The sequence below is a fragment of the Vombatus ursinus genome, unplaced genomic scaffold (assembly GCF_900497805.2).
Source record: "Vombatus ursinus unplaced genomic scaffold, bare-nosed wombat genome assembly UNPS02014830.1, whole genome shotgun sequence".
In the NCBI taxonomy this organism is placed as follows: domain Eukaryota; kingdom Metazoa; phylum Chordata; class Mammalia; order Diprotodontia; family Vombatidae; genus Vombatus; species Vombatus ursinus.
This window is the reverse complement of record NW_020954608.1, coordinates 52,252,349-52,266,435: the sequence shown is the minus strand read 5'-3', so window position 1 is coordinate 52,266,435 and position 14,087 is coordinate 52,252,349.

The following is a 14,087-nucleotide window of genomic DNA, read 5'->3' as shown; positions in this document are numbered from 1 at the left end:
ATGAGGCATCAGAAGAAAAAGTTAATGGGGTATCATGTGCTATTATCTGACAGATAACTGACCTAATTCACTGATCAATTATTGTGTATTACTGTACTTCCTTGGGGATGTGTGATAGCGGTACATTTCTCCCACTCAGGTTATAAATATACTAAAATTGCTTCCTGTTGGCCATAATGATCCTTTTAATTGCCTGTTGAGCTAAAATTCCATGATTATGCTAAAGGAGTAGTCCCCTTCCTTCACACCTCTCTTTCCTGCTGTCCTAAAGGTGTGAAGATAACTCTCTGAGCTCTGAAAGATAGCAATGCCAGTGTACCAGACTATAATGAAGCAGGGGAGAAAGTAGAAAGGGGAGAACTTCACCCTGGACCCAGCAGGACATATGTCCTGCCTTTCTCTCTGCCAAGAATAAAAGGTCCTGAGGTTACCCTATTCCTCTAGGTTTCTGTTTCCTATGATCCTTCAGCACCTCTTTCTGGCTAGAAAAATTACACTTCACATTAGCTCCCTTCCAAACTATAGAACTACAGAATTAGAGTTATTTGTTGTATACGTCATATCTTAGCTATTGCCTAGAATGACACTATTTATTTACTCTTCCCCAGCTAACTTTATCATACTCTCCATAACACTACTCCAGATTTTGTTCTTTTTTTCTCAAACCTTTATATAACCTCTTCTCCTCTCCTCAGCTGTGGTCCTTACCACCTGTTTAATAAGCAAATATAGGCCCCTCTTTGTGAACTTCCTGTTCTTCTCTATTCCACACTTCCAAACCTATTATCATTTTGATTCTTTCTTCCTTTGATTCAGTTTCTGGTGAAGAGGTGGATTTTCTTCTTGCCAAGGCTAACTCCTCCGCTTGTATATCTAATATAAATGTTGTTTCACCATAGTCATAGTAAGCTTCTTGAAGGCATGGAATTTCCACTCTCTCCTTTGTATTCTGAACACCTAGTATAATGCCTGAAACACAGATAAGTATTAAATAAATGTTTCCTGAGTTGAATTGAATCCCCTCTTGTCTCTTCTGGGAGCTTCAATCATTCCCTTCAATCATCTCAATTTTTTTTCTTCATCCCTGCCAGGAAACTCCAGAAGGCTCAATACCTTCAGCTGGGGTTTGATGATCTGGAGAAATTTAATAAAAATTGTAGGATGAAAGAGCCCTCTGGCCAAAAAGGTGTTTCCTGGACCAGATCTGAGAGGAGATGCTTCAGACTCACTAGTGTGGGTCACTGAAGTCTAATGCTCACTTATATTTTGATATCCATTTATAGCATATAGTCTATTAGCCACATAAATATTCTAACATATTTTATGGGTATGATGTATGGATGTGGATTATGTATATGTTGATATAGGTTGTCTAAATGCAGTTTGTGGACAGGCATGAATAGATATCTCTAGAATCTTATCTGCTCCTCTCTAAGGAAGACCATATTTCCTGATTAGAAGGTGCCCCAAGACTGGCTGTACTATTCTGCTCTGATAGCATTACCACCTTAGAAAGATATCTATCTTCTTTGCTTAATATTACCAGTCAAGAGGGAAACAAATTTTTAGGTTTAAGCCCATTTTCCTAGCTGCTATCCCTTACAACGGAAGGGGGTACATCAAGCTTACATTTCTCAATAATTGCTAGCTACAGAAAAGACTGTAAGAAATTGTGAATAGTATATAAATCCATTTAGTCAAGCAGATAAAATAAATAGAAATCAGAAAAGTAATTCAGATTAGAATATACTAGATAAGCCACAAAATAAATGAGTTTTCCTATTGGAAGGCAATATATTCCAGCTCAACCAAGAGAGAAAGAGAAACAGGGAGAGAGAGAGAGAGACAGATAGACAGACAGAGAGACAGAGAGACAGAGAGAGAGACAGACAGACACAGAGACAGAGACAGAGAGACAGAGAGAGACACACACACACATACACACACACACACAGAGAGAGATAGAGAGAGAGAGAGAGAGAAAGAGAGAGATAGTCCTTGATCTCACCCAAGAAGAAATTCCCCAAAGCCTCTGGAGCAGTAAGCTGGAAATCAGGGACATCTTGAGGAACTGACTTTTCTCCTACATGCCTAACTTTAAAAGTCTGTTCTTTTTCTCCATGGAGAGTCTGGAATTGTATGTATATATGTTTGTATGTAAGTATGTATGCATGCATGTATGTATGTATGTTCTCTTGATGCAGGAATAAAGAAGAATGTCTCTCTTCTCAAAAACTCTCTTGAAAACTCTGCCCCTTAAGTAGGCTGGAATTCTCTCCACCCAATTGAAATCATGCTTAAGCAACAGCAGTCAAAATGCTCCTAGAAAAGTCAGATTACATATATATTATGTGTATACTTATATGCATACATATCATATCCCTTATTAGAATATAAGCTCCTTCAGGGCATGGGCAGTCTTACTTTCTTTCAATCCATCATACTTAGTCCAGTCTCTGGCACATAGTAGATATTTCATAAATGCTAGCTTGATTTTCTAAAAAACCTTGAGTAACCCTGACTCTTTTGGGAAAAGGAGTACTTGGGCACTAAAAGAGTAAGTAATGAGAACAACCACCTAGTTATGCAAAATGGATATAGTCATGTAGATGGTGGAGGAAGACAGAAAATGTATGCTCAAGCAACAAAAGGGGGTCACAAAGGGATCCAGACAATCCCCAGAAGGGAGGATTGCTGAGCTCAATGTAGAGGCCAACTTTGCTGATATTCACACCAGTTAGGCTATTGCCAGACTAGAAATCAGACTAATTTTCTTCCAGAAGGTCAAGATGATTATGATTCAGAGGTCATTTTTCATTGGAACCTAACACAAGAATATGGAGAGACCAGGTCATATTGTGCTATGGTAGGTACACTCAAGAGATGAATTTAGAATTCAAAATCTGAATCCCGCTGGATTAACATTAAGAAATGGAGATCAGGTCAGGGATAGGGCCACCCCTGAAACTTAGTGATTTTAACCCCTCCTCTATTTACCTTTCCTGGTTTCTTTCTGCCAGAACTCAAAGGATCTGATTCCCAGTGACAGTGAGAATTAGCGTTAGAATGCACTGCTGTGATGAACAGTGGAGCCTAGTTGACAATTATATTCTAGTAATTTTATGAAGGATATACAATATATCTCTTTATAGCCTATACAGTGGTTAGATCTCTGTAGATTGAATAGAGAAGATTACCCATATGTAACAAAGACATATCAGGTTATCCTGAAGACTACTGGCTGGCATGAAGTGCCCACAATGGCTGATACAAAAGAGATACTATTCATTCATAATTCTGTGGGGACTTGTATGTAGGCATTGCATCAGAAGATATAAACTTCCAGAAGAGAATGGAAGTAGTCAGAAGGAGAATTGCATTGGAGATAAAAGTCCTTATATATATTATATAATATGATATAATATGTATCATATTAGAGTCATCTGATGTAATTGTATACAAATATGAATGGCATTGAGAATAAAAATCATTATAATGTTTTTTTCGATATTCCAAGCTTCCATACTCTATGCTCCTCTTGCTACCAGGAAGATAAGCTCACATGGCGGGTGAGCACCAGACTTCTGATTGGTGAAGATTCACCCTATCTAGACCTGACTGAAATTCACTACTCAACCTGCTGGCTATCTTCATGATACGCTGCAATTCATGTATTGTTCTGCCCAATCCCACCCCTCTCAACTCTAGCTCTTGGAACAATAATAATAAAATTATTAATTGATTAATAACTAATAAAACTAATTAATAATTGCCATTCTTAGAAAGGATGTGTCAATCAATTGTTGAATGACTCCTATCACCATCCCTGTGATTGCCTAAACCAGAACACTTCTGCCTAGCCACCACTCTCTTAAATGTGTTGTCTTCCCCTATTAGAATGTAAGCTCCTTGAGGGCAGAGACTGCTTTGCTCATATTTGTAACCGCCAAACTCAGCATAGCACTTGGCACAGAGTAAGAGCTTAATAAATGCTTTTTAAAATTCATTCATTTATGCTTCTTATTTTATGAGTTTTATAAAGTACTGGGTCAAATTACTCTCTTGCTGCTTTTTAATGTATAATGTTTAGCATACTATTGCATAGGTAGATTAAATGGCTGCTTTTTGTAACTGAATATGAGTGTTGGGATATGTTAATCTTCATCAGGCTCACTGAAAACATTTTCAAGACAGCTTCTGGAGCAGACAGGATCACAGAAATATATACTTCATCTCCTTTCTCCATGGTTCTGATTTCTTCCACTTGTTCAGTCGTTTTTCAATTGTGTCCAATTCTCCATGACCCCATTTGGGGCTTTCTTGGCAAAGACATTGGAGTGGTTTGTTATTTCCTTCTCCAGCTCATTTTACAGATGGGGAACTGAGGCAAACAGGGTTAAGTGACTTGCTAGTGAGTATGTGAGGCCATATTTGAACTCAGGAAACAGAGTCTTCCTGACTCCAAGTCTGGTACTCTACCCACTGTGTCATCTAGCTGTCCTTCTTCTTCTATATTTTGAGAGCTTTATATTCCATATAATTTAAGGGGTATGAATATCCAATATGACAACATTCATTAAAAATGTCTTGCTTAATGCTATGTCCAGGCAATCCTGGGCAAAAGCTTTGTCTGTGATGTTACTATAGTTGCAGTATGATTTATTGGTTGAATTCTGGAGGATATTTTGGGATTCATAACTGTAGTATGAGATTTGTCATTTGTTAGTTTATGAAGGATAGTGAACTGTACAGCGTTGTGTAATTCTGGATATTTGATAATTTCTTTCTAGATATTTGGCAGATGCTAGGTTTTTTCCATCTGTGGTAATAATAGATTGGCAAAGTTTCTACAATATCTTTGAATTGATCAGTAAATCTTGGCTCCTTAACCATGATCTTTCTATAATTTTTAGTAGCAATGACCTAATCTTGTATCTCTATTCTAAAACCGTATTTCTATAAACAAATCCACATGGCTAAGCTATGTCTTCAATGCAATTTGTTGTCAGATTGGTTGAATTCATTTGGGTATGGCCCATAGCAGAGCTTTTTGGTTCCACTATCGAGTTTTAGGTGTTTCATAAGATCTCTGTTTGAAATTAAAGCATGGATTGATCATATTCCATAAGTTGAACAACATACCTATTGTCAGTCTTTATTGTTGCTATAGAGGCAGTGTTGTTTGCTGGTGAGAGCACTGGACTCAAGAGTCAGGAAGAATTGGCTCTCCTGAGTGTCTTCTGAGACACTCACTAGCTGTGTGACCCCAGGAAAATTATAAAATAGGGAGGTTCAACTTGATGATTCCTAAGGTTCTTTCCAACTCTACATTCACGAACTTAGGAAGTAGTGGCTGTTTGTCTCAAAGGTATTTCTGTTAGCAGCCTGTTTTAGCCTGTTTATCATGTGATCTAAGAATATCTATGTCTTTCCATTGTTGTGTGAGCTCTGTTCTTTGTAAAATTTTGTATAGGTTTTTGTTTGGATACTTTCCAAACCCATTACAATCCATTGTACTATGCCAAAAGTATACACGAAGGCTGGTCTAACGAAGGTGTTAATTGCTCTGAATGTGTTTTTCCCATTGAACTTTGATTTGAGTATGCCAGTAAGTCTCTCTATATGCATAACTACAGCTTTCTTCTTATTTCTTGCCTGGAGGGGACCAAAGTATTTATGAGTATTGCCTCTGCATCACTTCTATTTGACTGCTGGATTCAAGCTCCAAGCTTTCTTTTTGTTTGCATTTCCCCCTGAAACAGCAGTTTCCCAGTGCAAACTCTATTATCAGGCTAGATGTGTTGATTCAGAGGAAGCTGATTCAGTCAGTAGTTAAACACTAGACCTGGAGTCAGGAAGACCTGAGTTCAAATTCTGCCTTAGTCACTTACTAGTTGTGTAATCCTGGATAAAGTCACTTAACCTCTGTCTGGCTCAGTTTCCTCAACTGTAAAGTGGAGATAATAATAACACTTACCTCACAGAGTTATTTTAAGGATCTAATGAGAAAATATTTGTTTAAAAAAAGTACTTAGTGTAGTACCTAGTACATAGTAGGTGCTATATAACTGCTTACTATTTTTAGTAGTAGTTCAAATCTGGCCTCTCCAGTGGTGATCATTCAGGCTTTGCTTGATAACGTCTAGTGATGGAAAACTTATGGTCAATGACTAAGACTTACATGTGGAAGCTATCTAGTTTCCAGGTCATGCCTTTCAAGGCTTGTCTTTAAGAGTCTTGGGCAGGGGGTAGGGAACCTGTGGCCTTGAGGCCATATGTGGCCTTCTAAGTCCTTGGGTATGGCCTTTAGACTGAGTCCAAATTTTATAGAACACATCCTTTTATTAAGGGGATTTGTTCTGTGAAGTTTGGATTTAGTCAAAGGGCTGAACTTGAGGACCTAGAGGGCCACATGTGGCCTCGAAGCCACAGGTTCCCCATCCCGGTGTTGGGTCGATTTCACACTATTATGTAGATATTTATGTTCTATTCAGTATCATTGGAATGACAACAGGAAAAAGTTGCTACTATTCCATAGTTTCAATGAAAAGGAATCTCTAAAGCTACATTAGAAATCACAGATAATTCAATTTCTATATATGGATGGGATGGATTTATGCTCTTTTGCTTTTATCCCTATTCTTTGGATTGATAAGGTCATAATCTATACCAAGAAGAATTATAAAACTAACCACTTAGCAACCAGAAAAGGCAATGCTGATGATATGAAGTGGCAAAGTCCAACCTTCTTAAGCCTAGAAATTGAAAGCCTCTACAAATTTGGAGATGCTTCTAAGAGAATAATACAGAGTAGACACATGTTGTTGTTTTTGAGCAACAACTCCACACACAGGCTACTCAGTCATAACAAATCATGGCTTCATGATCTCTGTCTCCCATGAAGCCATAGACTTAAAACTCTGCCACAGAACTTAAGATCATAAAAAGTCTCATGGTTCAGGGTCGGGAAGTGCATTCAATAATGTATAGGCTTGAAGAGGGAAAAAAAAATTGCTTTAAGTTGCTCCAGAAGGCGGAACTAGGACTACTGGACAATATTTATAGGAAAGCACATATTAGTCAGCAGCTAGGTGGAACAGCAGATACAGTGCTGAGCCTGGAATCAGGAAGACTCATCTTCCTGAGTTCTAATCTGGCCTCAGACACTAACTGGCTGTGTGACCCTAGGCAAGTCACTTAGCCCTGTTTACTCAGTTTCCTCATCTGTAAAATGAGCTGGAGAAGGAAATGGCAAACCACTCCAGTATCTTTGCCAAGAAAACTCCAAATGGGGTCACAAAGAGTTGGACATGACTGAACAACAACAAACATTTTAGTCTAACATAAATATATGACAATCAGAGATGTCCAACAAGGAAATAGATTGTTTCAGGAATTAGTGAGCTCTCAACCATGGGACGTACTTAGGCAGGGACTGGATGACTGTAAGAGATGCAATAGAACAGATTTTTGTACTGGTTGGAAAAATCGCCTAAATGGAAGTAGGGTATATCAAGCAATAGGCCAAAAATCAAGTAGAATGGAAAATTAATTAGTTGGCTTTTCAATTCCTGTCTGGGTCATTTTAGGACTTTAATGGTCCCTTCCAATTCTAAAATTCTATGACTGGTTGTCAGTGTCCCCAAATTAGAGAATATTAGCGTTGAAAGGGACTGCAGAAGTGATCTAGTTTAACTGATATCTGAAGACCATGATATGGCTGACACGTGGGCATGCAGTTTCTTCTTGAAAACTTTCTCTGAGTATGAGCCCACTACATTGTAAAGCAGTTGATTTCACTTTCATAAAATTTCAAGTGTTGGGTTTCCCTTAATATTAAGCCTATATCTGGTTTTTGTTTTGTTTTTGCAGTTTCTGCACATTGTGAGTCTGTCCTTCAGAGCCAAGAAGAAAAAAAAGACAAAATTTCACATATCTGACTGCTATCATCTTCATAGGTAGCATTTGATTGAAATGATATATATGTATATATACATACATGACATCATATTATATTGTATGTTTGTAGGATATATAAAATATATACATAATATCTATTATATATGTGTATATAATATTTCATTTTTTCCTCACAACAAGCCTGTGAGGTAGAAGTTATTATTATGCCCATTTTGTAGATGAAGTAAATGGAGGTTAAGTGATTTCCCCAGAGTCACACAGCTATTAAATGCTAGAGGCAGGATTTGAACAAAGGTCATTTTCCTGACTATCCACTGCACCACTTAGCTATCATAGAAAGAATGCCAATAAAAGGGATGATCAACCCCTACTCCCACCAACTCTTCTCTAGGCTCAACATTCTTCATTACTTCAACTAATCACAATATGACATTGTATCTAATTCTTTTGCCATCTTGGGATCCTTCTTCTAGATATACTTTAGCTTAGCTATGTCCTTGCTACAATACAGAATGCAGAGATAAACATAGAAGGTCATATTCTGTATGAGCAGGATTGAATCCAACAGAACTATCAACTATCATAGCCGTAGAGACAATGATTCTGCTGGTTGTGAGTTGGTTTTTTGTTAGTTTGTTTTGTTTTGTTTTTGTCCAGACCTGTGATTTCATTGGCACAGGTGATTCTTGGTAAGTGAATTCTCTCTCTAATGCAGACTGGCAATTGTTCTGCAACAAAGGGACTTTGACAGTTGCCTAGGGCACCACGAGAGCTGCTTGCTCAGAGTCCCACAGCCAGTATTGTGTCAGTCAGGATTTGAACCCAGGTCTTCCTGACTGTGAAGTCAGCTCTCTATTCACTATGCCATACTGTCATGCTTCTATTAATGTAGTAGAAAACTCATATCAGTTTTTTGATAGCTAGTTAATATTTTCATGACATTGACAGTATGTGGTAAACTCCAAATCCCCACCCCACACCCCCACATCCTGATCTTTTTCACATTATGTTTTAGCCACCTCATATCTTGTATTTGTGAAACTGACTTTTTGAACCCAAGTTTGAACTTTACATTTGTCTCTTCTTATTCAATTTAGTCCTTAGTTCTAGCTTACCAAGATCATATCCAGTATGAGCAAGCCATGTTGGAGCGAGGTTGGTTTGAGAGTTGGTTATTAAATTTTCAGTATGAGCATTTGTACCTCAGAAATGGCAATTACTCCAAAGTAAGGCTTGATTCACTGTTTTGTTGATTGTCTATACCACAACAGTCAGGACCATATGCCATTTTGGTCTGCAAAACTCTCAAGCACCCAATGAATCAGATTAAAATGCAATTAGGGAATGTTTAACAAAATACATAAAAACATAAAGATTTTGTGATAATTTGTGATTTTCTAAGTCAAAATACAGCCCATAAGGATCTGTTTGTATTTGAGTTTAATACCACTAAACATAAATGTTAATAGTTCAGATTAAACTTAAAAGTGTTTATGCATAGTATATTTTTTTTTTCTGGAGAGCCCAGCTGTAAAAAAAAAAAGTTACCAGCACATCCATATATTGCCATATAAACATTACTTGAGCTCAGAAGGAGTATAGCAGATGGCTCAGGGAATGAAGTCATCACCAGAGTGGAGGCCTGGTAACTAAAGCCTAATATGGTAACAACAACAACAACAACAACTAGCATTGATATAGCTTTAAAGCAAAATGATTCCCATCTATTATCTTATTTGAGTCTTACAATACCCTTGGTATTAGCTATTAGTTTTATGTCATTTGTAAATTTTATAGGTGTATTTCCCATGACTTTCATCTAAATTACCTAGGAAAATGTTGACTATTACAGAGCCAAAGACACATTCTTGGGACATTTCATTAGCAGCCTCTTTATTGATCCAGACCCATGAATGACAACTATTCCACCAATTCTGCCTCCACCTAACTATACAGTTCTCCCTTTCACATCAGAGGGGGTAGGGGCACAGTGCCCTCTCGATCTGGAAAATCTGCATAAAAATTTTTGGCCCTCCCTTTGTACTGGAGAAGAAGTATGGATTATTATGGTATTAAAAGATAAAATACATTGATATTATGTAATACTATGCATATATTTTATGCATTTCTGAGTTTCTAAATTTTTTTTATGTTGTCTGTTGGTATTCGTGTGTCATCTGTGGCTTCTGTGAAACTCCCATTTAATATGTGATATATCAAAACCACAATGGGGAAAATTGTGATGTGGAAGGGATAAAGGTCCTCTCATTTAGGTCGAATGTCTCCACCTTGTTTGTCCATAAGCATAACATGGGAAGCTTAGTTAAGTGCTTTGTTAAAATCTAGGTTTACTATGTCTGCAGCATTCCTTGATCTATATCAGTCTAGTTAACTTGTTAAGAAAAAAAAAAGGAAATCAATCAAAAGGCACTTATTAAGCTCCTACCTTGTGCCAAGCATTGTTTTGAGTGCTAGGGATAAAAAAACAAAAACCAATAAGAAAATAATTCCTACCTTCATAAGGCTTATATTCTATCCAGGGAAAAATCTATACAGAGACATGTAGAGAAGAAAAGATTTGGAATAACCACTGTAGGGAATGTAATAGAGTCATTTAGGGAAAAACAAAAATTACCTTAATTAATTTTAAATATCATAAATTTGTAGTGGCTCCAATAAACAGGGTTATGGGACTTTCTCCAACACTATTCAGTAGTACATAAATAAGAAAGGAGAAGGTAGATGGTGCTGGCAATCCAGGGTTTGAATCTGACAAGGCATGGGCAGTGACAGAACAAAGGGGCTAAGATAGGGAACACAAAAAGTACAAGTGATAACTGGAAAGAGTTCATTGTGAGGAAAAATGAGAATGAGTAAGGCACAAGGAGAGATGAAATGAAGTCAGATAGAGGAATTTCAGAGGTGTTCACCATAACACAAGTAGAACACTTGCAATTGATTCCAAGAGTATAGTTATGACCTTTCTTGTGTATGGCTGAGGTGATGTGAAGGTGTAAGTCATGAGAGTTATGGCAGTTGATGAATTTGGAGGGCAGGATGCTTCAGCACATGTTCACATGTATAACGAAGCCCCCTAGTATAGGGGCAGGGATAGAAAAAAACAACAACAACAACAAAAATGAAGTTAGGTGTTGAATATAGGTATTAGGAAAGGACAGATAACTATCATTAGAATCTAGATAGGGTGATATATCTGAATGGAGTGAATCTCAAAAGAAGAAAACGTTCTGAGTGATGGTCTAGAAGTAGCAATGGGGAGCAAGGAGTAGGCTAACTGATCTTTCAGGTCAAGAGTATGAAGAGGCATGGGAGAAGGTATATACAATATTGGAAGAGAAAGAAATTAAATTAGTCTAGCACAACCTATTCTAAAGGCTCCCATACCATCCCTTTACAGCCTAAGATATTCCCAAGAATACAAGTTGAGCTCATAATTTTAGAGTTTACATGACTTAGTTCTCTTCTTTCCTCTTGAAAGTTCCTTCTTTTGAAATTTGGGGCATTAATTCTTCTCCATCCATAAGATGATTCTTAGAGCTGGAAGTGGCCTCATAAGCAGTCTAATCTAACCCCATCATTTTGCAGAAAAGGAAATGGAGCCCAAGACTTATCCAACATCACACAGGTAGCAAGTGATGCAGTTGAGATTTCAACCTAAGTCCTCTTAATCTACACAAAATATTCTTTCTAAATTACTTTGCTATCTAACAAGTGCTGTATCACTTCTTGAAAAACAGATCTTTATTGATATAATTTGCTTTTATGTCACCTCTGTTTTCCCCTGTATCCTTTCCTTTTCCTTCTCCTAGAAAGTCATTTGTCATTTAATCATTTTGGTCATGTCCAACTCTTGATGATCCCATTTGGGGTTTTCTTGACAAAACTGTTAGAGCGGTTTGCCATTTCCTTCTTCAGTTCATTTTACAGATGAGAAAACTGAGGTGAAATGGGTTAAATGACTTGCCCAGGGTCACACAGTCTGAGGCCAGATTTAAATTCAGGTAGTCCTGACTCTAGGCCCAGGACTGTATCCACTAGACCATACGTTATAGCAAAAAAATAAAAAATAAAAATAAAAAAAGGAAAAATGAATAAAGAGAAAAAATCACTAAAAGAAAATAAAATTAAAAAATTGATTTATGCAATGTTCTACATTCATGGACCTTCACCTCTTGCAGAACCTCTTTCAAAGATTATTAATGGTTCTTATTAATCAAATTTGCCAGTTCTCTTAGCAGTCTAATTTGTCTTTCCTTGATAACTTGAACTCATTGAGAATGTTTTTCTTTGATTTCAACGTTCTGATAATGATTTTTATCCTATCCCTACCAGTGCAAAAAGCATACTCCTTGATTAAAAAAAAGCAAATTAAAAGTTAGTAATTCAGACTTCTCCCCATCATTTGTTACTGTTATGCTAGGAAACAATGTGTTACAGTGGAATCTATATTGCTGCCTCTAGAGGCAGAGGATCTAAGTTAAAATCTTGCCTCCGGGACCTGTGTGACTCTGGATGAGGCATTTGACTTCCCTGAATCTCAAGTTCCTCATATATGAAAGGAAAGTGTTGAACTAAAGGGTCTCTGTTGACCCATGAGGCACTAGGTAGAATAATGGGTAGAGTGCTGGACATGAAGTCAGAAAGACCTGACTTTGTATCCAGCCTTTGACACTTACTAGCTGTGTAATCCTGGGCGGATCACTTAACCTCTGTCTGCATTTCCTCAACTATAAATTGGGGATAATAATTGCAACTACTTTATAGGTTCTTTGAATCAAAGGAGATGATATTTTTTAAAGTGCTTAGCATAGTGCCTGGTGCACAGTAGGTGCTTAATGTTTATTCCCTTTTTCCTTTTTAGCTCTAGGTCTGTGATCTTATGAATTTCCACCAGGTAAATGTATTTCCATTGTTTTTCTGAGGAGGAGAAAGACTTCTGGATTTGGAGTTAGAGGACCTAGGTTTGAATCCCAGCCCTGCCTCTTGCTGTGTGACCTAGGTTATTCTTTGGGCTTCATTTTCTACATCTGCAAGTTGAGGGGGCTGGACTAGATGACCTCGGAGGTCCCTTCCAACTCTAAACCTATGATCCCTCTGTATGCAGCTTATTACTTCCTTCCCCTTTGCAAAGACCCAGAAGCAACCTCACGGTGCTGCTGACCCTTGTACAACAGGAGAGAACACTCAGAGGGAGGCTGGAGCTCGCTACTCCAATGCCAGTTCCCTGTCAGAGCCTCCCTAGTCCCTCAGTATCTATGTATTTATTTTTTCTATGATTTCATTTTCTCATCTTCTTTTCCCAGGCTTGACCATGTCATCCTTCTCTTCCTCTTTTTTTTTCCCCAAGCCCCATTACCACCTGGTGGTTTCCCATAGCTTTCGGTAGAATCTTAAGAAAATCCTCTCATTCCCTTGATTGGTGGAATTCATCTGCTGCCTCCCCCCACTTTAAATCCTCAACCCTGACTAGAAGACTTTCCTAGTCCCAAGAATGTTTGTTTTCCATATGCTCTCCAGCTGCTACCAACTCAGTCTCCTAAGGGTTAAATGTGTTTGAGAGCTTTCTTTGAAAGCATTACCTTTCCTTAAAAAAATGCAATACATCAGTGGTTAGGATATCAAAGCAACTACCAAAAAAATACCCACCATGCATGTACATGAGTGCACACAAATTCACATTTGCACATACACAAACACTCCTCTACATTTCTATAGTTAAAAAATATCTTATTTGATTGGGTTTCACAACTTTCCATAAACTTTTGTATATATATGTATATATTTTTGGCCACAGATATTTGATTAATACATGGGGAATCCATCCTGAATTCCGAAATAATTCATCAGCCAAACTCATCAGCCTTAAGCAGTAGGTAACTCCTCCTAAAAGAAAAAAAAATTCTTTTTTTTTGATATCTCTGAGCTATTTGCCTTCTCCGCCCCTCTCATCCTCCTCCCCTCTCATCCTCCTCCCCATCCCACAACATCTGGGCTTCTTTCATTCTCCCACTATAGGCTGTAACCAAATACAGGCTGAATACTATAGGAGACAAACCCTGCAGCTCTTCAAAATGGATTTCACCAACTCTCTCTCTCTCTCTCTCTCTCTCTCTCTCTCTCTCTCTCTCTCTCTCTCTCTCTCTCTC